The sequence below is a fragment of the Budorcas taxicolor genome, chromosome 15 (assembly GCF_023091745.1).
Source record: "Budorcas taxicolor isolate Tak-1 chromosome 15, Takin1.1, whole genome shotgun sequence".
Classification (NCBI taxonomy): Eukaryota; Metazoa; Chordata; class Mammalia; order Artiodactyla; family Bovidae; genus Budorcas; species Budorcas taxicolor.
The window spans coordinates 38,820,238-38,842,569 of NC_068924.1; the positions used below are offsets into that span (position 1 = coordinate 38,820,238).

At 47.6% G+C, this 22,332-nt stretch overlaps 1 protein-coding gene across 2 annotated transcripts in view; it reads right to left on the reverse strand.

Moving 5' to 3' along the window:
• BMAL1 (basic helix-loop-helix ARNT like 1) overlaps window positions 1-22,332 on the reverse strand; it is a 108,857-nt gene that overhangs the window by 65,229 nt on the left and 21,296 nt on the right. For both annotated transcript variants that reach the window (XM_052653275.1, XM_052653274.1), the window contains exon 2: window positions 10,367-10,439. The gene's annotated coding sequence lies outside the window, so the exon portion shown is untranslated. The remainder of the gene's footprint in view (window positions 1-10,366; window positions 10,440-22,332) is intronic.

Sequence of the window (22,332 nt, forward strand, 5' to 3'; positions counted from 1 at the left end):
ATTGGATAAGTTTCAAAGGTACCCATACCATGGATTACAACTGTTATACATCATAAGGCACATTTATCTGTACATGTCAACTTGAAAAGAAAACCATAATAATTGAGAGTTGGCTAAAAAAAAAAAGGAAAACTGTAGGCATAGAGAGAGTCCATTTCTACAAAAGTAAAAACATGTATGTTGGGCATGAGGGCAAAGGGAATACAAGGGGATACAAAGGGGTTAAGGGGATACAAATGGGTTAAGGGGATACAAGCAAATGAAGAAGTCCAGGACTATATCCAACAAAGCCTCAAGAGTGCCAATCCTGGGGGAAGGTGGGGAGGGCAGGTGTCACAGAAGACTTTCTTCCTGTATGTTGTACACTTCAGGGTTGTCCAAATTTCTTACAAGTGTATGCTTTCTCATGATAACAAAACACAAACAATGTTGATGCTCACAGAATAATAATAATTTTAAAATTGCTTGCAAGGACTCCCATTAAGTAAACACTGTGAGGCCCAGCACCCCCTTCCTGCATGTGGCCCCCAGACCTGTGTGTGCTCACTAGCTGGAAGAGGGTGAGGGCCTGCCTGAGAAAAACTGATGGATAAGGATGATTTCCACGACTAAGAATCCCCAGCTTCTCACCTCTTTCAATAAGGATTCTGCTAAATTACAACTATTTCAATGAGATGAACTCAACATTCAAAAAACAAAGACCATGGCATCTGGTCCCATCACTTCATCACAAATAAATGAGGAAGCGATGGAAACAGTGACAGACTTTATTTTCTTGGGCTCCAAAATCATTGCAGACAGTGACTGCAGCCATGAAATTAAAAAATGCTTGCTCCTTGGAAGAAAAGTTATGACAAACCTAGGCCACATATTAAAAAGCATAGACATTCCTTTGCCAACAAAGGTCCATATAATCAAAGCTATGGTTTTTCCAGTAGTTGTGTACAGATGTGAGAATTGGACCATAAAGAAGGCTGAGTGCCAAAGAATTGATGCCTTCAAACTATGGTGTTGGAGAAGACTCTTGAGAGTCCCTTGAACTGCAAGGAGATCAAACCAGTCAATCCTAAGAGAAATCAACCCTGAATATTCATTGGAAAGGCTGAAGCTGAAGATCCAATACTTTGGCCACTTGAGGCAAAGAGCTGACTCATTGGAAAAGACCCTGATGCTGGGAAAGACTGAAGGCAGGAGGAGAAGGGGACGACAGAGGATGAGATTTGGATGGCATCACCGACTCAATGGACATGAGTTTGAGAAAACTCCAGGAAATAGTGAAGGACAGAGAAACCTGGCATGCTGCCGTCCATGGGATTGCAAAGAGTTGGACATGACTGAGCAAATGAACAACAACAACGAGATGACCAACAAAAAGGACTAAGTATCTTTAATTGTTCAAATCTGCAACATCATAAGTTACTAAATTAAAGCAGGTAACTTGTGTTGAACCTCCCATAAATAGAAGCAATCAAAATTTATATCTGGCCTTAGCTAACATTTTACATTGACTTGTAAATCTTGCTAAAGACTTCCCAAAAATTATCAAGGACAGAAACCCACAGGAGGAGAGAGGTGACTGTACTAAACCCGAAAGAGTCTAAATAAAACACTGAAGCTACTTGGCTCATCACAAAAATGACAGCTTAGCAAGTGAAACAATCTTCCTCTCTATGGTCAAAGTTGCCGGTGAAAAGAATTCTCAGTTGATGCACTGTGTCTAAGAGGTGTTGGTTACATTTAGCGCAGACTACAGATTCAGTTACCTACAGGCCATGTACAGGAGCAAGGGCTGGGAGGGGCTGGGCAGCTGGAGAAACAGGTCCTTCTAAGAGGGATGCCCATCTTCATCGACGCCATGAGGGTAGATGGACCCAGTGCTGCCAGATATTCGGATTTTCACGAAGATCAAGAAATCCAGATTTCTAGATAACATCTCTCAATTTTTAAATGCTACCCATATTTAAATGTTACCCGCTAATTTTAAACATTGTGCTGCTGAATCGCTTCAGTCGTGTTCGACTCTGTGCGACCCCACAGATAGTAGCCCACCAGGCTCCACCATTCCTGGGATTCTTCAGGCAAGAACACTGGAGTGGGTTGCCATTTCCTTCTCCAGTGCATGAAAGTGAAAAGTGAAAGTGAAGTCGCTCAGTAAGTGTCCAACTCTTCGTGACCCCATGGACTACACTCCTCCATCCATGGGATTCTCCAGGCAAGAGTACTGGAGTGGGTTGCCATTGCCTTCTCCGAGCACTTAACAGAATACATCTGCAGGCCAAAAGCAGCCAGTGAGTATAAAATTTTCAACCTCTGTCTACATGTTTGATTTTTGATCAATTTTATTTTTGGAAGGATGGGTGGAGGCAGTGAAATGGTATGGGATGGAGAGAAACACCAGCGAGGCAAACCTGTTGATGTTAAGAAAATATTCCTAACATACTTGAGAAAACAATGGTAGCTGTCTACATCTAATGCTGAATAAATTGCTTCCATTTCTTCAGCTATATTGGGTACAAATCTCAAAGAGTGCGTATTTCTCAAGCAACTTCTCAGAAATTTGTCCTAAGCAAATGCCCACAATTTACTGTCAATGAACTTTACAAAAACTTAACTATACCACTACGTATTAAACGCTTATCATAAAGATTTAAAATAAGATGAGCAACCACAGAATCGCTCCTCTGTGCCAGGTGCTATTCAGACATTTGGCACCTGGCATCACCAATGTAGGTCACACAGCCTCTGGGCAAGATTCCAGTGAAAGCCTGTCTGACAAATCTCCCTCCAAAACAAAAAAAGAAAAATAAAAACAACAAAGAATTTAGAGTCCACATCATAAAGTTGTGCTCAGCCATTTTTTTCAAGTCAAAATGATAAAAGAGATATTTGTGTTAATGGTAACATCCAATAATAATAATAACATGCTAATAATAATATCTGCACACAGTTTGCAATTCACAAAGTGCTTTTCCTACACTACCACCTCATTTACTCCTCACAACCTTTAATGGTGCATTTTAGACTTTGTATGTTGTCCAAAGCTATTGACAACACTACTTTTTAAAAACAACATTAAAATAATAACATATTCAGCATTTTCTACATACTGTGTACTGTGCTAAGCACGTTTTCATCTCACTCTCACAAGAACCTCACAGAGGTGATTAGTATGGTCATTGTCCCATTTTACAGGTGAGAAAACTGAGGTTTAAAGAGCATGGGTCCCCACCACTAACAGGCAGAGTCAACACTGTGAGGCACGTCTGCCTCATACCAGCATCCTGAGTGTCCCAGAGGCCATTTCCCTGTGAGCTGACTTCTCTTTGTTGCCAGCACGTCTGGAAGCCGCAGCCAAGTCCTCCTGCTCCTCGTCCCCACCCCACCCATGCCCACTTTCCCAACTTGGTCAGAAGCCATTTTTAATTTTTATGTTTCCCACTCAAAACCAGCACGAGACACTTGGAGCTCAGCCAGCCTGCTCCTGGAGGGCCCTGGAGGCCTGGTGAGATGCCCCGGGAGACCAGCCTTCCCTGCTGCGAGCCAATGCAGAGTAGCCTGGCGCCCTGCTAGCCTGCTGGGGTCTAGGTGGGGCTTTCACATCTCTGTCGCCTGAGTGCGGTCTGGGAAGGGGGTCCTGATAGTCCTAACAACCCCATGAAATAGTCGCAGGGGTATCAGAGCGGGGATGGGGAAAAGGGGAGGTGACTTCAGCTAAACGAAGGAGGAGAAAATCTATTCAGCCGACAGCTCTGTTGTATCTGTTATTCCGAGCCCCACATCAGACCCCTGAGACAGGGAGGCATGGTCTCTAATGTGCACAAGGATAAATTATGCAAGCAAAAGCATCAAGCAAGAAACACACATACATAGTCACCAGCATAGGCACCCACACACACTTGGAATCACGGAGCAGCTGCTTGTAGGGCAGTTAACTCCTGTCCTCTTATCCCCTCTGTGGCCCCCTCAGTCCTGACTGTACAAGATGCTCCCTGCCACAGAGGCCACACCAGGGATGGTCCCAAGTGGCTGCAGAAGGGCGAGGAGGCAGGCACACAGGTCAGGATGGCCCGTGGTGGTCAGCGCCATCCCAAGTGTGCGCAGGTAGGTCCAGAGGAGCAAAGGAAGGGCGAGGGCTCTGTCCTAGGGGAAGAAGGGGGTTCACTCTCTTATACAAGGATGAGGGTGGGTTCACAAGGTGGAAGAAAGATGAAGGGACAGACCCTGCCAGGAACAGATGCCTCCTTAGCACCACTGACTAGGACATGGAAACGGGAGGGGACAGTGCGGGCTAAACTGTGAGGACCCCCAGGGAGTTCATGTTCACAGCCCAGACTCTTAGGATGCAAAGGGCAAGGAGATCCAGCAGGTGAGTGGCCACCTGAGCAGGCAGGCTATTGGTCAGCTCTGTGCTGAGCTCCTGCCTAGAAGTCGAGGCTTAACAGGCTGCCCAGTGAGTGAACACAACTTTTATTCATCTATAACCAAACACATACATGTGAAATGGTCTGTGGGATGAGGGCTGAGAATGAGTAGGAGGATGGGCTGCCGAACACCTGGAGAAGAACGGGCGGGAGCAAAGACCCAGTCAGGCTCCTGGGTGCAAACCCTGCTCTCATGCCTCCAACTAATCTGGACCTCTGGTCCTCTGAAAGGTATCTGCAATAATAATGCTAACCCTGACCTCAGCACACACTACTGAGGCTCTAATACTAAGTGGTTACCCACCCAGCACTTTGACAGTGCCTTCCCTATGGTGAGCATTCAATGAGCAGCATAAAGGGATCACAGTAATGGTGATGATAAGACCCAGGTTCCTTATCGAGGAGGGCAGGGAAGGTTTCCTAGGAAGAAATGAATCAGCTGATATCAGACGGGTGAATGGGCATGAACCAGGCAGGGCAGAAGGAAAGCATTCCATGCTGAGGGAACAGCTTCTGGGAAGTCCCTGAAAGGGCAAGGGAAAGCAGCAGCAGCATTAGTGTTTCCAGGAGAGGAAAGCAGCCCAAGCGCCTGCTGGAGCACTCTGGTTGGCAGGACACCTCTGGGGGGAGGAGGACTGCTTCTTCAAGGAAGCCTTCCCGGATTACTTTAAGCTCCCAAGGAGAAACTGCATTCTTGGCATAATTTCCTGGTTCTGTGGCAGAACTAGAGGTGAAGGAGAGGCAAGAGCATGAAGTTGAAAGCCCCAAAGGAGAACATGAGAATGTAGCAGCTCGCACTGGGGTGTACTGCAGGAGCTCCCAGGGTGGGGGCACACAGACGTGGCCCTGGCATCCCTGGGCTCATAGCTGCTTCCTGTTAGCTAGTCCTCAGTATTCACTGGGCAAGGTCCCTGGTGGCTCAGTGGTAAAGAATTCACCTGCAATGCGGAGATGCAGCAGGAGCCGCGAGTTCAATCCCTGGGTCGGCAAGATCCCCTGGAAGAGGAAATGGCAGCCCCCTCCAGTGTTCTTGCCTGGGAAATCCAATGGACGGAGGAGCCTGGTGGGCTACAGTCCATGGGGTTGCAAAGAGTTGGACACGGCTAAGTGACTGAGTGTGCACGTGTGCACACACACACAGTATTCACTGAGGACTTTACAAGGTTCCAAATGAAGATAAAGATGCCACTGGGTCCCTCTAGAAAGGACCACTGGCCTTCCTCATCCCCCAGCCAGAAAAGCACTCTCTGCTGGACTGCACAAGGGAAAAGCTGTCAGTGGTTAGCAAGAGTCATTACTTTGGCTAATTTAGGAAATTTGGGATCTGTCCAGAAAGCTGGGTGGACCTCATTCTTCAGCATTCCGTGATGGACTATTTTTCATTTTGAATTGCTTTCCTAGCCCATCAACAACAGGAGTTAAAAATACAAAAGTCAGGGGCAAAAAATATAGACAAGTTATGTTCCCAAAGCCTCCACAGGTGGGGAGATGCAATAGGCAACCACAAACCCCAGCCCACACCAACCTATCCTGCCATCAAAACTGAGAAGCAGGGGGGCCCCACCCAACTCAATAACCAATGAAACTCCAATTTCAAATACATCTGATCATGTTATAAATGTGCTGTTTGGCTGCACAAACAGACTCTGCTATCCTCACTCTTTCAACAAAGACTTCCTGAGCCAGGTGTTCTGTGCTGGCACCAAGAACCCAGAGATTTTGTGGGGGTGTGTGTGTGCGTGTGTGTGTGGTCTCCACCCTTAAGGAGCTCAGTTTTCTGAGTGTAACAGATAGTAAATCAACAGTTACATCAACAAGTGCTTTGGGAGAAAGAGCAATGCAGGGTGTTCTGGGAGCCAGGAGGAAGGTCATGTCCAGGGCATAGAGAAGTGCAGGGTTGGGGGAAGGTGTCCAGAAGAGCAGAAACCTGAGCTGAGTTACTGAAATGGGGAGCAGGGGAAGGGTCATTCCAGGGAAAGAGCCCAGCTCTGGCCAAGGCACCAAGGGGTGACGGCTAGGCTGAGGTTAGAAATATGGGCTGTGGAAAGAGTGAAATGGGGAAGGTGGCTGAAGGCCAGTTATGAAAAGACTACAGGCCTGCTGAAGGGGCTGGGGTTCTCCTCTACAAGCAATGAGGAGCCCCTGGAGAGTTTGGGGGTTTTTTGGCCACGCAGTGAGGCATGTGGGATCTTAGTTCCCTAATTAGGAGTTTGAACCCTTTGCACTGGAAGCCTGGAGCCTTAACCACGGGACCACCAGGGAGGTCTTGCCCCTAGAGAGAGCTTTCAGCAGAAGAAAGCCTCGATAGACGTGTGAGTTAGAAACTTCATGCTGCGAGGAGATGGGGGTGCAATTAGGAAGACAAAAGCGGCCCCAGGAAGGCCAATGGAGAGGCTATTGAAACAACCCAAAGGAGGAGTCCTAAGTGAAGAGGTGGGGAGGGAGAAGGAAGGAGGGAGGGATGAAGGAGAAGATGGGCTTTTCCAGATGAGGTAACGCGTGGAAGATGACAGTGCAGGGAAAGGACAAAGCCAAGGATGACTCCTGCAGCTGGCACGCCTGAGGGGGTTTAAGTTACACCCACGGCAGGCACCGAAGGAAGACAGACGCACAGGGTACCAGGAGAGGGCTGACCGGAAGTCCCCGCGGACCATAGCTCGGAGCGGGGGTGGGGGCGGGGTGGGGGTTTGGAGAAGCTCTGGGCATTTTCCGGCGATTTCAGGATACAGGTGAGCAGTGGATGAGCTCGGCGGGGAGGAATACTGGGGCTGACCCGAACGGGATCAAGCAAAACCTTATTAAGCTAAAGACAGAAAAAGACAACCGGCACAGCAGGCTGCGGAGGCCAGGTCTACAGAACTGCAGGGAACCAGGGGGTGGCAGGGCAGACAGAAAATGAGCAAAGGAGGGGCGCGAGAGCGGAGCGCTCAGCCCCGCCAGAGGCAGGAGGCCCCTCTGACACCCAGGGGGCGCTCTCGCGGCGGGGAGCAGTTAGCGGGTATCAGCAACCGCACCAAGCCTAGCAAAGAGAACAGTGTGGAGGTATTCGCAGTCATCCCAAAGAGCATTATCACCGCTTTCTTCAGAGCCTTATCCTGCCTATCTGACCTTAGATCTCACCCCCTCTACTCTGTCTGTCCTGCTCATGCATCTGCCTCATGAGGACAGAACTTGTCTGGTGTCTCCTCTATGACCACAGTGCCGAGCTCAGTGTCTGACACACCAAAGGTTAAGCACCTTGTCCCAGGCTGCCTGGTTCACTAAAAACAACAAAATCCAGTGGGCACATGCTACACACCTGATACCAGCCTGGATGCTGGTGGAGAGCAAGACAAAACAGGACTCTGCCTTTGGAACCTGAAGTTGGAGGTGAGCAGAGAGAAACTCAAGTATTTCAACAAAAAGCAGATTATCACTGCCACAGAGCTAGGACTGGAATCTGACTGTCACGCCTTCTAGTGAGATTTCCTTTCCAAGCCCAGGGGTGCTGCCTTCTCCACCTAAAGGGACATTTCAGCTGGGGAAACAGTCAAGTATGTGTTTGAAGTTTGGCCTTAGTCTCTTCCAGGGGTCCCACACTCCTGCCATCCTTTTAATAGACTCCTAAGAAGCAGGAACACCCGTTGTAGGCTCTAAGTATTTAACCTTAAGAGCTCATGCTGACTCCAATCCTTCTACATAAGACAGAGGAGCAATTCCGGATTTAGGTGGGAATTAGGTGGGAAACAGAAAGCAGTGCAAACCAGGGGTCAGATACTCTGGGTTCAAATCCCTTCTAACCTCAGGCAGGTTACTCAGTCTCTTGTGATTTGATTTCCTATTGCTGAAGTGGAAACACTAATGCCTCTGTCACTGGTTGTTGCAAAGATGGAATTAAAATGATACCTATAGAGCACTCAGCACTGTGCCTGGAACTCAGTGAGATTTCACGAAACAGAGGCTGCAAACCTGTTCCACCTGTTGCTTTAATGACTCCATCTCTAACTGATATATTTGTGAAAAGTGAGCCAAAAACTACTCGGAATTCAAACCCAAGGACATACACTCAAAGTGTTCAAAACATAAATTGCTATCTAGTTGAGTGACTTGAGGAATTGTCTCAAATTCCCATACTTGGGCAGACTCTGCGGTAAGGAGTTTCATTTCCATTTCTTGCTCTATCCTATTTTCTCCTCCAATTCAGGCAAATGCAACGATTTCCCCAACAGATCGCATCTTGTCTCGTGGCAGGGGTCCAGACACGGACTGGATTCCACGGGTGCAAGTTGCAGCAGAGCTCGGAACACCACACCTCAAACAAAGCGTAAGAACACAATCGCAGGCCCAAGGTACACACAAACTCCCAAACACACTTGGCTCCAGAGGACAGGAGACCGGTCACAGCACGCTTTGCTGGCCTCAAAGCTAAAAAGCTTATTTTGGCATTCAGATGCTGAAATCTTTGTATCTCCTTTCTTTTACCACTCAAACTCTCCATAACTGGTCTCTTTTTACTAATGTCTCTGACTCTTGATCCCTCGTTTATGATGGACCCTGTGCAACCTCGCTGCCTTCCCCCTTCTGCCTCCCCACAGCATGTTCTCAAGGCCAGCTGTAACCACCTTATCACTAATAGAGCAGCCTTCCCTCAGGTCCCTTTCTCCCTGGTCTCTGCTGCCCCATCCTCTCTGCTTCCTGAGACTCTCTCCCCCTCGGCTTCTGGTTCTCTTCCAGTTTCTGTTTTTCCCATCCCAGAGTTATGCACTCACTAAGGCTCTGCCCTCGGCACATCACGGGGAGAGCATATTAATCCTATGCTTCTCTTCTCCATCTCCAGGCCCACCCTTCCCAGCCCAGGTGCTGACCGTGTATCTCCAGTGATGTATTAGACACGTCCTGTGGATGAACCACTGCCACCTCGAATTCAGTATACCTAAAACTGGGTGCACCAACTATCCTTCTCCACCCCAAACTGCCACATTTTGATCAATGGTTATGAACTATCACGTTTAAACATTCATCTTCTTTGGCTCCTGTCTTTAAAGTCTAAGAATACCATAAACCCTGCGTTTCTCCCTTTGCACTATCTCTTCTTTTGGTCCTTTGCTCCATCTTAACCGTCGTTAGCCACGTGACTTCATGCCTGGACTGCTGCTGCTGCCTTGGAACAGAGTCTATGCTTCTTGTCCAGAATGCCCCTAACATGTTACTTCAGCCATTTTACTTCTTTGCTCCAAATAACTTCAATGGCTTCTTGCTGTCTCCAAGTGCCTCAGCCTAGCATTCAGGGTCTAAAAAGGGGTGGGCAAACTATAGCCCACAGGCCAAATTCGGTCCACTATCTGTTTCTGTAAATAAAGTATAATTGGAACACAGCCACACCATCACAGACATATTATCTATGGCTGCTTTCCCGCTACAATGGCAGAGTTGAGGAGCCATGATAGAGACCATATGGCCTAGGAAGCCGAAAATATTTACCATCTGATCCTTTACAGAAAAAGTTTGCTGACCCTGGTTTAGAGTAATCAGCCACCAGCAGATCCTGCCAAACTTCTTACTCACCACTCCTTTGGATGAAATTTTTGTTCTCGTGGGTCTTTTGCTGAGTCCACTTTCTTTCCATCTTATACCCACCTTCTCAAGCCAGAGAAGCATATTTCATCCCCCAGCTGGACTTGTCAATCATTCAGAACACAGTCAAGCTCTGCCTCTCTGTGAGGCCAGCTTTATCTATCCTCTGCACCTGGGATACTTCCCCTCTGGCCTCTCTCTCTGAATCTACCACAGAAACATAAATTGAGATCCCTTCTCCTGCAGATCTTTTCCACCTACGCTGTGGGCTTCTCCAGAGTACAGGTGCAGTACCCTTCACAGAGCAGTACCAGTGATAACGACCTTGCCCTTCATTCCAAATACCAATCCTTGATAGCATAATTCGGTAAGAAGGCATCAAACAAACTTACCAATGAAGGCCTAGCATTCCACATTTGAAAAGTTAAGCTTGGGTCCAAAAACATGCACGTTAGACAGCACCACCTAAAAGCCAATGAAATAAGAGTTTAGCTTTAAAAGAGAACATTTCTACATTTTCTTTAAATTTACAACTCCCAGTGAGTTGTGATTCACTGTCCTCCCAGGCTGGCCATCTCTGCCTAGAAAATACTGCTCATCCTTCAAATCCACCAGACAGTCTCTCCCTGGAAGCCACCCCGGTGTCCCAGACAGGCCAAGCACCCCTCCTGTCAGCTCCCGGGAACTCTGGTGAGACATTTATGGTAACACAGGGTACAATGTAGCATACTTCTTATTTGGGAACAGGGTCTCCTTAGACTGTACACTTGTCAAGAGGAGAGATCTGATAAATTCACCCCATCCCTTATCCCCAATGTCTAGAGTACTATGGGCATTTAGATAGTTCTCAATAAATATTTGTAAAATGGGTGGAAAAGTTGACCCACTCAATTCATAAACACATGCCCAGGTATCTAAAATTCTGCTGGACCACAACTGTCATCCTAGAAATGCATGCTTCAATCTCACTGCTTTTAATAGGCAATGGTTTAACAGGAAGGATTAATGAGATTAATCTTCTAAATGCACACCTTTGGAATGCCACTTCCCTGAGCAGAAACCTTTAGAGGCTCCCAGAACGTAAGAAGGCAAGCCGGACTCCACAGGCGGGCTGCCAGGTCTACAACAACTGGCCCAGCCTGAGTCTGCAGCCTCAGCTCGTGTGGTCTCCCCCAGTGGACCCCTCTCCAGACAGAGGACTGGTGGCCAGTCCCTTCTCTCAGCATTCTTCCTCCCCTTCTTGCCACATTATCTCCTTCTATACTGCAGTGACCTCCATTTCAACATCTTGTTCCAGACCAAGGTCATGGTGGGGCCCAAGAAGGTTTTTTTCTCCTTTAGAATTATGTATGTGTGTGTGTGTCTGTGTGTGTGTGTATGTGGTAGTGGTGATAAAAAAAACATAACAAAATTTACAAGCTTAACCATTATTAACTGTGCAGCTCAGTGGCATTACATACATTCACACTGTTGTGCAAACACTACCATCCAGCTCCAGACTCTTTATTGTCCACAAAACTGAAATAACAGCTCTACTTTCTCCTTTCCTCCCTGTCCATGGCACCCAAAACGTTTCTGTGGAATGAATGAATGAAGACATGAATAAATCTGACCTCAATCCTCCCTACAAAAGCCAGAAGTACTGTCTCTTTCTGCTGGACTCCCATGGTACCATCTTTACATCTTTCTCAGACCTATTTCCCCCAATCTTAAATGACCCTTTATGCACACGTGTATTCCCCTTCAAGGTGGGAACTACTACTTATTGGAAAGGCTGTGCTTGGGTCTAAAAGCATGCATTTAGCTTCTCCTCCATGTTATTCAATCTGACGGGCAAGTCTATGTCTTCCCCATATAGCTCTTGCAGTCAGTGAATCACTCCCTCTTGTTGACATCTCTCTTCACTTGGCTTCCAGGCTAGCGTTCTAGGCTTTCCACCCACCTCACTCGCTGGCTGTTCGTTCCCTTTGCTGGTTCTTCCTCGTCTCCCCACATCTCAATGTCAGAAAGCCCCAGGACTCGAATCACAGTTCTCCTTTCTGTATTCCTTCAGTCCCCCCCTGGGTGATCTCACCTAGTCTCCTATACAGCAAGGATGCCCAGATCTCTCTCCAAGCGCAGGTCTCTCGTTTGGACTCCTGGCTAGTATATTCTACTGCCTGCTTTAGGGAAGATGTCAAGTGGAGAGGAGGTCTCTGTGAGATGTGTTTGCTGGATCAAACTTGACACGTCTCACATAGACCCCTGACCTTCCCCCAGACTTGCTCTTCCCAGAATCTTACCAATCTTAGTTTAAAGGCATGGTCTCCTGGTCTTCTAGTTGCCAGGGTGAGAGGTTTGGAGTCATTCTCATCTCTCTTTCTCGCTCCAATCCTCACCAAAACTGGTTTTTACCTTCAAAATAATGGGTTGGTCAAAAACTTCGTTCGGGTTTTTCTGTAACATCTTGGTTAAAATCCAAATGAACTTTTTTGCCAACTCAGTATATTCAGAATGTGGCCATTCCTCACCCCCTCCATCCTCGCCACCCTAGGTTATTGCCAGAGCCTCTAACTGGTGCTCCTGCTCTCGTTGCTTCTGTGTTTGGTGTCACTGCCACCTCCACCCATAGCCTAGTCTCAATACAGGACAGAGTCTGTTATGATGTAAGACACATTACATCACTTCTTTGGTTAAAATTCTTGTAAGCTTTCCCAGCAAGGACAATGCCCAAGGGACAAGTGTTTCCAAAGTGGACTGGCGGGCCCCAGGGTAGGCTGATGGGCAAGGCGGGGTCTTCCAGCCAGTGTCCCTGGCAGTACTGATATATCTCCTATTATCTGACTCCTTAAAGAAAAGATACTTCTTAAAAGCAGAAAAATATAATTAATCAACTTACTTTCCCAGTTAGGATACCACAAGAAGCCATTAACATTCACAATTCTTAAGAATTCATAAGAAAGACATGTTGAGTCTGCCACCAATTCATAACTTGTTTCCAAAGAGCAAGTTTAGCCTTCCGGAGAACACCTGTTACCTGCTCGGTGCTGGTGGCGAGTACTCCTGAAGCCCCCTTCACTCACCATGCCCTGTCTGCCTGATTGTCTCCTCCAGACTCTATCTCTCTCCTTGGCGCACCTGATGCTGTGGCTGGAGGTGAAGTCCAAATGAAATAAGAATCGAAGGACTGGAAGTAGCTCAGGTCTTATCCGTTCTCCTCAGAACAGCAGCAGCAGCCTCTCAACCAGTCTCCCCAGATCTACCCACTGATGGTTTAGCTGCAAGTTGGGTCCAGCTCTTTTGCGACCCCACTGCCTGATTTTCAACCACAACCTCATACAGTGATAATTTTTAGAAAACCTAGATTTGATCAAGTCCCCTGCTTTATAACTTTCCAAAGAGCTCCTGGGCTTCCCAGGTAACACTAGTGGTAAAGAATTCACTTGCCAATGCAGGAGACATAGGAGCCACAGGTTCGATCCCTGGGTTGAAAAGAACCCCTGGAGGAGGACATGGCAACCCACTCCAGTATTCTTGCCAGAAGAATCCCATGGACAGAGGAGTTACAGTCCATGGGGTCGCCAAGAGTAGGACATGACTGAATGTCCCAGCACACACAGAGTTCCTACACATTGCCAAATGATAAATTCTTCAAAATATAAATAGTAAATATTAGTAGTAAATATTAAATATTTACATAGTAAATATTCTTTTTTTTTTTTAATCTTCCCTAGATACTTTTATTCTGCTTTCTTTTTAAAAAGGTCTTGCTTGACCCAATGGGGGGTGGCGGTGGGGGGTTGGGGGGAGCGGTGCGGGTAGGGTAATCCATCCAGCTCAGATTAGAGCAATCTTCACCCCTCAACAGCCAGTTGTGCTGTAGTGCTCCCAAAGGCCAAGCACATCACCCAAGCTGGGCCATCCAGAGCTGTTCTCTAGAACTGATATATGGATGCAGAGAACGGAGTTCTCCCTTCGCTGGAATGGCTACACTGGGGCTATCAGCAGTGGTGCCTCACAGGGAGGGAGGCCTGTCTGCAGTAAGAAAGAGTGATGCTAACGCACAATGAACCGGAGGCGCCAGATGGATCCCCAGCAGTGTCAGCTCCTATTCCGGAACCTCCTGCTTTTGTGAACTCCTACAGCATCCAGCATCCTTCCCAGTTATGGAACCAGTAACTACCCACTCATGCCTCGACGAGCTGGAGTCCCAACAGGCCCCCTGGGACGTTTCCTCTATCCGTGCCTTTCTCCACATTGGTTCCTCTGCCCAGAATGTGAGCTCCCTGGGTTTTTACACAGCAGCCAGGCTTCCTCTGTGAAGTCAGCCCTGAAGGCAAGCACAGCAAGTCCAGTCTTACTGACACGCTCTAACAGGCCTAGAATATACCCACTAGGTTACACTCACACCCCTCCCCTGCCTTCCCAATCTCCTAGCTAGTTGCCCAAGCTAGAAATCTCAGACTCACCTGGTCTTCTCAGACTTCCTCAAGGCCCATGTGGACTCCCCCTTCTTCTCTCTGCCCCATGTCTGCTGTCACAGTCCAGAACCTCATCCTCTCCTCCCTGAGCTCAGGTACCAGCCTCCTGGTCTCTCTGCCTCTCCCCTTCCCCATCCCTCCACACCATGGCAGAGATGACCTTCCAAGAGCCCTTCTACCAGCTACAGAGTCAAAACCCTGGTGTGAAGGCCCTTCACGTACTGGCTTCCACCCAATCCTCTAGTCTCTCTAACCACTTCCACTTCCAGGAGGATGAAGAAGACACACTCTCCCCTTTCCACCTTCTGTGTACAATGAAAACTCCTACACGGGACACACAAGGCAAACACGAAAAGACTCCGAAGGCTGAGTGAAGAAGGCGGTCCAGCGAGGGGCCTCAGGCCCCGAGGAAGGACACTGTGGCGAGCAGCCCACAGTTGCTTTATGTCCCACTTGGAATGGAAGAACCTGGAGATGCCAACAAGCACACACCAAAAAGGCTCCAATGAAAGCTTGCTGCCTGCAGCAAGACAGACAACTTTTAGATAATAACTGCGCTATATCAGCCAACACCACAAAATAGCCCATGGTCCCACCCATACCCATACGATGAAGGGCAAATGACATCTGTAAAAAACATCTACAGCTAACCGTGCGCTTACTGGTGAAAAGACTGAACGCTGCCCCCAAGATCAGGAACAGACGATGCTGTCCACTCCCAGCACCCTCCCTCAACCAAGTGCTCCAAGTCCCAGCCAGCACCAGAGGCCACAAAAGCAAACAAAACAAACAGACCGGAAAGGAAGAAATAAAACCGTCATCTCTATTTGTAGATGATATGACTGTCCAGATAGAAAATCCTGAGGACTACAACCAAAAAAGAAAAAAAAAAAATGCCTACGACCAATGAGTGAGTTTAGCAATGATGTAGGATACAAAATAAAAACAAAAACTCAACTGTTTTCCTGTATGCTAGCAATGAACATGTGGACACTGAAATTAAGAATATGGTATCGTTTACAATCACTAAAGAAAAAAAAAGGAATACTTGGGTGTAAATATAATTTCTTGCAGCAAATCATTCTAGTCTACTCTGCCAGGAGGGCAGGAACAGTATATATTTGTTTCCCTCTCCAATGAAACCAAAAAACTGAGCCAGTGCCCAGCACCTAGAAGACAGGCAATATTTGTTGCCACAGCTCATATTCTGCTCTGTTTAAGACAGACTTTATTTCCCTTTATGCTTCTAGTGGGAGCATCGTCCACTAAAAAATTCCCTCTCTCATTTCTGCCTTGGCAGGTCATGATTGCCAAGGAAGAACCAGGGAAGCTGTTTCTGCTCCCACTCCAAAACACAGTTATATTCTTACATTACACACAGCATGGACTGGAAATGGCCTCTGCAGGCTCTTCTCTATCACCCAGAGGGAAACTGGGCACCTTCCACATCAGCCCGAGGGAGGAGCCCTGAGGCTCAGCCCAAAGACCCCCGGTAATGACATGAGACCCCTGACAGTGCTGTCCCCTCCAGACTCTGTGCTGAGAGGAGCCACAGATGTCCCCCCAGTCCTGCTGTCTAAAAGCTCATTGTGAAAAAGAACTGCCTATCTGTGCTGAAGGAAGTACTGTGGAGGAGAAGAGGCTATGAGAGATAGGTCAGGCCCCAGAGGGTGTCTGGATACCTTTTTCCAAAAACTCTTCCCCTCTTTTTACTTCTAAGGGTTGAAAGTTGAGTCTAAGTCATTAAGCAAAAGCCACAATCTCAGAACCATCCTGAGTCCTCTCTTTCGGTCCCACCCCACCACCCATTCCACAGCAAAACATGTTCCACCTTCAGAACAGAGCTCAAATCCAACCACTTCCCAGCATCTCCACCACCACCACCTCCACTCGGGACCTAGCTGCTCTCATCACTCACTGGGTAATGCCAACACACTCAACTTCTCTCCCTGAGTTCTCCTTCAACACAGCACCGTGAGCCTGTCAAGATATGACTCAGATCATGCCATTCCTCTTTCAAAACGCTGAAGTGTTCCTGGCTCTCCCTGTCAGTCACAAAGCAACCAAGTCCTGACGACGGCCTTAGTGGCCTGGCCCCCTTACTTCTCCGCCCTCACTTTCCACCACGTCTTCCCCTTCTCCTCACTCCACTCCAGCCACTCTGTCCACCCGCTGTTCCCAAGCCTGACTCTCTCCCTAGTTAGACCCACGACTAACTTCTCCACCTCATTCACTATACACTATACTAGGAGTTTACCCATCTTTGCGAGCCTGTCAGACTCCTCTGTTCACAGGATTTTTCAGCCCTCTGGGCTCCTCTGTTCATGGGATTTTTCAGGAAAGAATATTGGAGTGGGTTGCCATTTTCCTCCTCCAGGGGATTTTTCCAAACCAGGGATCGAACCCGCATCTTCCGTGTCTCCTGCACCGCAGGTGGATTCTTTACCCGCTGAGCCATCAGGGAAGCCTGCATGCTATGAGTTTACCAAAGTCCATTTCCTTTTACTAGTAAGCACATGGCTGGACTACATTTCCCAGCTTCCCTTGCAGTCAGGAGTACACATGTGACTGAGTTCTAAGTATGAGAGATGCAAGGTTTCTTCCACACTGGCCTGTAAAAACGTTCCCAAAGTCCTCTCTCTTTTTCAGCTGAATGGAAAGGAATCTGAGGGCCTTGACAGAGACACAAGATAGAAGGAGTGTGGGTCCCTCAACAACCATCAGGAAGGATGCCTGCTAACCAGGAGCAGCCCCACTGGAACTTTTCTCTATGAGAAATAAAAGTTTTCTTGAGTTGACACACTGAGATTTGAGATGTCTGTTTGCTATCTGACCTAACAACTCTGTCTCCTTCTCAATGAGGCCTTCGATTACTCTATTTAAAATCCTCCCAACACTTCTTAGCTTACCACCTTACTTTGCTTTTTCCTATAGTCCTTATTACCATACAGCATACTGTATATTTTGTTTTTTGTTCCTCTATCTCTCCAAATATGAATGTACGCTAAAGGCAGGAATTTTTGCTTTTCTTTTTCTCTTCTTGTATCCCCTGGGTCTAGAACAGTGCTTGGTAAATTGTAACAACAATCCTGTGTGGTTGAATGAATGAATAAATGAATGAATGGGACTACATGGGCTCCAAGGTCAGAAAGGCCTGGGTGGAGGCCTGCTCTGCCATTTACTGTGTGACCTGGGGCAAGTTACTCTCCCTCTGCGAGACTCATTTTCTTCATCTGTAAAATGGGAGGAAGTAACAGTACTTTCTTTATGGAGACTGGAAATAATTAAGATCATGAATATAAATCTTTTAGTGCAGTGCCTAGAAATAGCTCAGGCTCCATAAATGCTAATTACCAACATTGTCAACTCAAGGCCAGAGGACAAGACTGGTTGTCAGGCGCTCACAAGGTCACTGGCAGGGACATCCGTCAGAGAGGAAGGAACTGAACAGATATTTACATGCACAAAGTCTTCTGGAAGAAATCGTGGCGAACACCTAGGTAGTGAGATTCAACGGAGAAGGCAATGGCACCCCACTCCAGTACCCTTGCCTGGAAAATCCCATGGGCAGAGGAGCCTGGTAGGCTGCAGTCCATGAGGTCGCTAAGAGTCGGACATGACTGAGTGACTTCACTTTCACTTTTCGCTTTCATGCATTGGAGAGGGAAATGGCAACCCACTCCAGTGTTCTTGCCTGAAGAATCCCAGGGACGGGGGAGCCTGGTGGGCTGCCGTCTATGGGGTCACACAGAGTCAGACACGACTGAAGTGACTTAGCAGTAGCAGTAGCAGCAGTGAGATTCAAGAGCTGCCTGAAAGTTCTCAGTAAATTGCAAACGATCAGAAAACATGACAACTGGTGTCAGGGGTGATGAAAAATGTGTGCAGAGTCTGCAGAAAAGCATTGCTCTGGAGGGAGCACCACCCCAGTGATGAGAGATCACTCTGTGCCTTTTAAGAAACAATTTTCACAGCAAAGCTTGAGGAGAAAGAGGCCTCTTGCATCATGAGGACAAGGTAATAAGGCTATAAAAATGGAACTCAAATAAACCACACACAGAGCCCACATGGGCCCAATTTTCCAGGAAAAACAGCGATTGCTGCAGCTTTCAGATGAGGCAGTCACACTTATGCCTGAGCATAGCAAATAGCTTTCAGAAATCATTAGGCTGCAGAAAAGCCACTGGGTTTGCCAAATTAGCCGTGCCAGCTCTCACCTGCCCTCTCTGTCACGACTGCCTCTACCAATAAGAGGATACAGGCAATGATACCCAGTGCCTGCACCTGCTTTGCCATCTTCAGAATACAGAGCCTCCTGGAGCGAACAGCACCGTAGTCAGGAGAGCCTGGGCTGATGCTCCTGTGTCTGCAGCCTGGCTGCCCCCTCCACACAGACCCTCTAGGCTTTCTGGTTGGCTCAGACATGCCCTCAGATCTCACCTCCTGGAACTCTCTGCCTTGTTAACAAACCCCTCCTTGAAGCTCCTTCTTCCTGAGGCTCCTTCCACAGCTCTCATCAAACTCCCCCAAACCCACCACAGTGATCCCTTTCGTGTCCATCTCTGGCCCCTCTCCCGCTTCTGCATCTCTAAACATTGATACCCCAAGCCTCTAAAATATGGTGTCTACCCACCTTTCTAATCCGTGTGTGTTCCTCCTCTATATGGGAGGCAGGACAGCTTTGTGGTTAGAAGCAGATATTCTGGAGCCAGACCAACTGGCTCTGATCTCAGTTGTATAACACTATGGTCTTAGGCAGTTAATAAACTGTTTTATGTCTATCCATTCATCTGTAAAATGGAGATGATTATAAAAGACCTCATTTGGGTCACTGCAGGGATTAAATGAGCTAATAGAGAGATAAAGTTCTTAGAACCATGCCTCACAGCTGATACACTCCATAATATGCTGGCAGTGACTGCTATTACACAAGCCATTGTTTAAGCCAAACCCCGAACATATACCCTGTCCTTCTGCCTCAGTTTCCTCTACTCAGGCCTTTTATCTTCACTGGAGATGTCCAGGCGCTATCTCAGCCAGTCCTTAAGGTGCTGACAGGAGTAACCAGTCTTAAACACCTTTCTGTAATCCCCCACGCCAGCTGTCCAATAAGATGGAATACTTCCCTTCTCTAACAGGGTCGGGCTGACTTCTCCCAGGACCCTCTTCTCAATCTCTCTTGAGTAATCATCAATTTTATTTTAGTTTTTTTTTAATTTTTATTTACTTCTTTCTGGCTGAGATGGGTCTCTGTCACTGGCACGTGGGTTTTCTCTAGTTGTGGCAAGCGGGGGCTACCACCCTCTAGTTGCAGTGAGCAGGCTTCTTATTGCAGCAGCTTCTCCTGTTGCAAAGCATGGGCTCTAGAGCCACGGGGTGGGCAGTTGTGGCGCACGGGCTTAGCTGCCCTGAGGCATGTGGAATCTTCCCCGGCCAGGGATCGAACCTGTGTCCCCCGCATCAGCAGGTGGATTCTTAACAACTGAACCACGGGGGAAGTCCGAACAGTCATTAATTTTAGACTTGTCTTACCTTCCCACTCCCAGTTCATAAGCTCATCAGAAACAGGGGTGCATTGGGGTTTTTTTTTTCCCCAAGTTTTTAACCCCTGTTACTTTATTCACTGTAAAGACTCAGTCAACATTCGCTGGATTATGTGGAAATGCAAAGCCTGGAGCCTGGGTCTACATAACAATCAACAGAGACCAAATCAACAACCCATCAGCAGGATGGAGGAAGCCTTCCCCATCACCCCAATACAGATGTCAAGTTAAAAAGAATACGAGGGACCAAGTGAGTGACATCTGTTTCTCTGTTTCATTCTAGCCATTTACTAATGGCCAACAAAAAGCCAAAACCTTTTCAGGAAGTTGGCAATCTGCTTCCACTGCGAAGAAGACTTCTCTCCCTGACAGGCTCACTGTCTTAGGGAGACATGGTTTCTCCCTCAAAAATCCTATTTACTTTTTCTTGTTTTAGGCTATTTCTCTAAAACATCCTCAAGAAGAGATCATTGTTTATTTTGTTATTGTTTTAAACAAAATGCCAAAAATACACGGACACATAATTCTTCAATTTTCCACAGACAGATTACTCCTTAAGAGGATGTATGGGGCTCACCTCCACACTTAAGAACAAACAAGCCATGTATTACTTGTAAATACACAGCCTTTTCCTTACGTCTAATCTTACATTACCGTTACCCTGCTTCTTCAATCATGGAAAACAGGACAAAAACCTTCCTAGCATTTAAAGTAAAATGTGAATATATCCTCAGGATATTCTTCTTGGAAAAAAAAAAAAAAATCTGATTCTTTATCTAATCTTGGGCCATTGCCATTAGCTAGATAAATGCCAACCTAATGAAACGATTCTGTAATACACAAAGATGGCTTAATGCAGCATTAGCTGAAAGAGCAAAAATTAGAAGTAATCAAAATGCCCCATAACAAGCTCATGTCTTAATGAAGGCATTCCCTTGATAGAATACTACACAGCCGTCTTAAAGAAGCATGTTGGAATGAGGGAGCCATGTGGAAAAAGGCTGAAAGTGTTGTCTTAAGAGGAAATGGGATGCTAAGTGTAGGATGTGTGTCCTTGCCACTAAGGTTGCCCCAGCTGGGCAGACGAGGCCCAGAGTTTGAAGTCAGAAGCAAGGAAAGTTAAGGGAAGGCTAAGAGAAAATCTCAGTTAACAGGGCCAGTGGGGCTGGTGATAGGAAGATGAGAAGTTTGTGTATGGGGCAGGATCCCTGCTAAGGAGTAGAGAACAGACGAGGGTAAAGGTGCCCCAAAGCCAAAGTCATTTCAGGATTCCATCCCAAAGCAGGCGAGGGGAATGAGAACGGGAGCCCTTCCATTGCAGAATGAATCAATCCCTGGGTGAGACAACAGCTTTCAAAGCCCTAACACGCTTACAGTCAAGCCTTGGCCTTTCCACGGGGCTCCCACCAGAAGGCTCAGTCCTTCCCAATCCTCTGAGGCTAATCCTGCCCCAAGGCAGGAGGGATTTAAGGGGCTCTAGCCTAGAACCCAGGGATTTAGCTTGTTTGCTGATAGCCTGGCAGATAAAGAAATTGAGCCCCCTGAGAACAAGTATCTTAGCCAAGGCCACACAGAGAGTTAGGGGCTGAGCTGACACTTGAATCTAAGCCTGCCTGTCTCTGGGTTTACAGCTCTTCCGCAGAGCAACTTGGTGCCAGACAACTGACAAGTCAGACCAACTGGCCTTGCACGATGACAGAGAAGCAGTGGATTATGACCAGGTGAGCCAACCAGATCAGGGCAGGAAGACCCCAGGACACCAACAACAGCCCCAAAAGAGGGACATGAAGAGGCCCCCCAGGGGCCACACTGTGGAAAGGCCAAGGCTTCAGGGGTTTGAAAGTTGTTCTCTTCGGCAGGGATTGATTCATTCTGCAATGGAAGGGTTCGCATTCCCCTTGCTTGCTTTGGGATGGAATTCCTGAAGTGACACCCTGGCTTTGGGGTGCCTTTCCCATCTTCCATTCTCTACTCCTTAGCAGGCCCCTGCCCCGTGCCCAGGCTTCTCATCTTCCTACCACCAGCCCCTCTGGCCCTGTTAATTGAGACTTTCTTAGTTTGCCCCTGCCCTGTACCCCAACCCATGCCAAACCCCTGCCCCTAAGCCCTCAGCCTCCTGCACTTTGTTGGTCAAGCTGCAGCTCACTGCCCTGTGGGTGTCACTGCTGGTCCCTGAAGCCATGCCTTCCAGCACTGCTGTGCCACCTTGTGGGTCCCCCAGGACCATCTCTGGACACGAGAAAAAGACTCCAGAGCTCCTCCCCACAGCTCCCATCCCCCCTGACTCCTACCCCTACCTCCACTAGAATCCCCAATCTGAACACCTCCTGCCAATACAAGAAACCAAACTCCCTG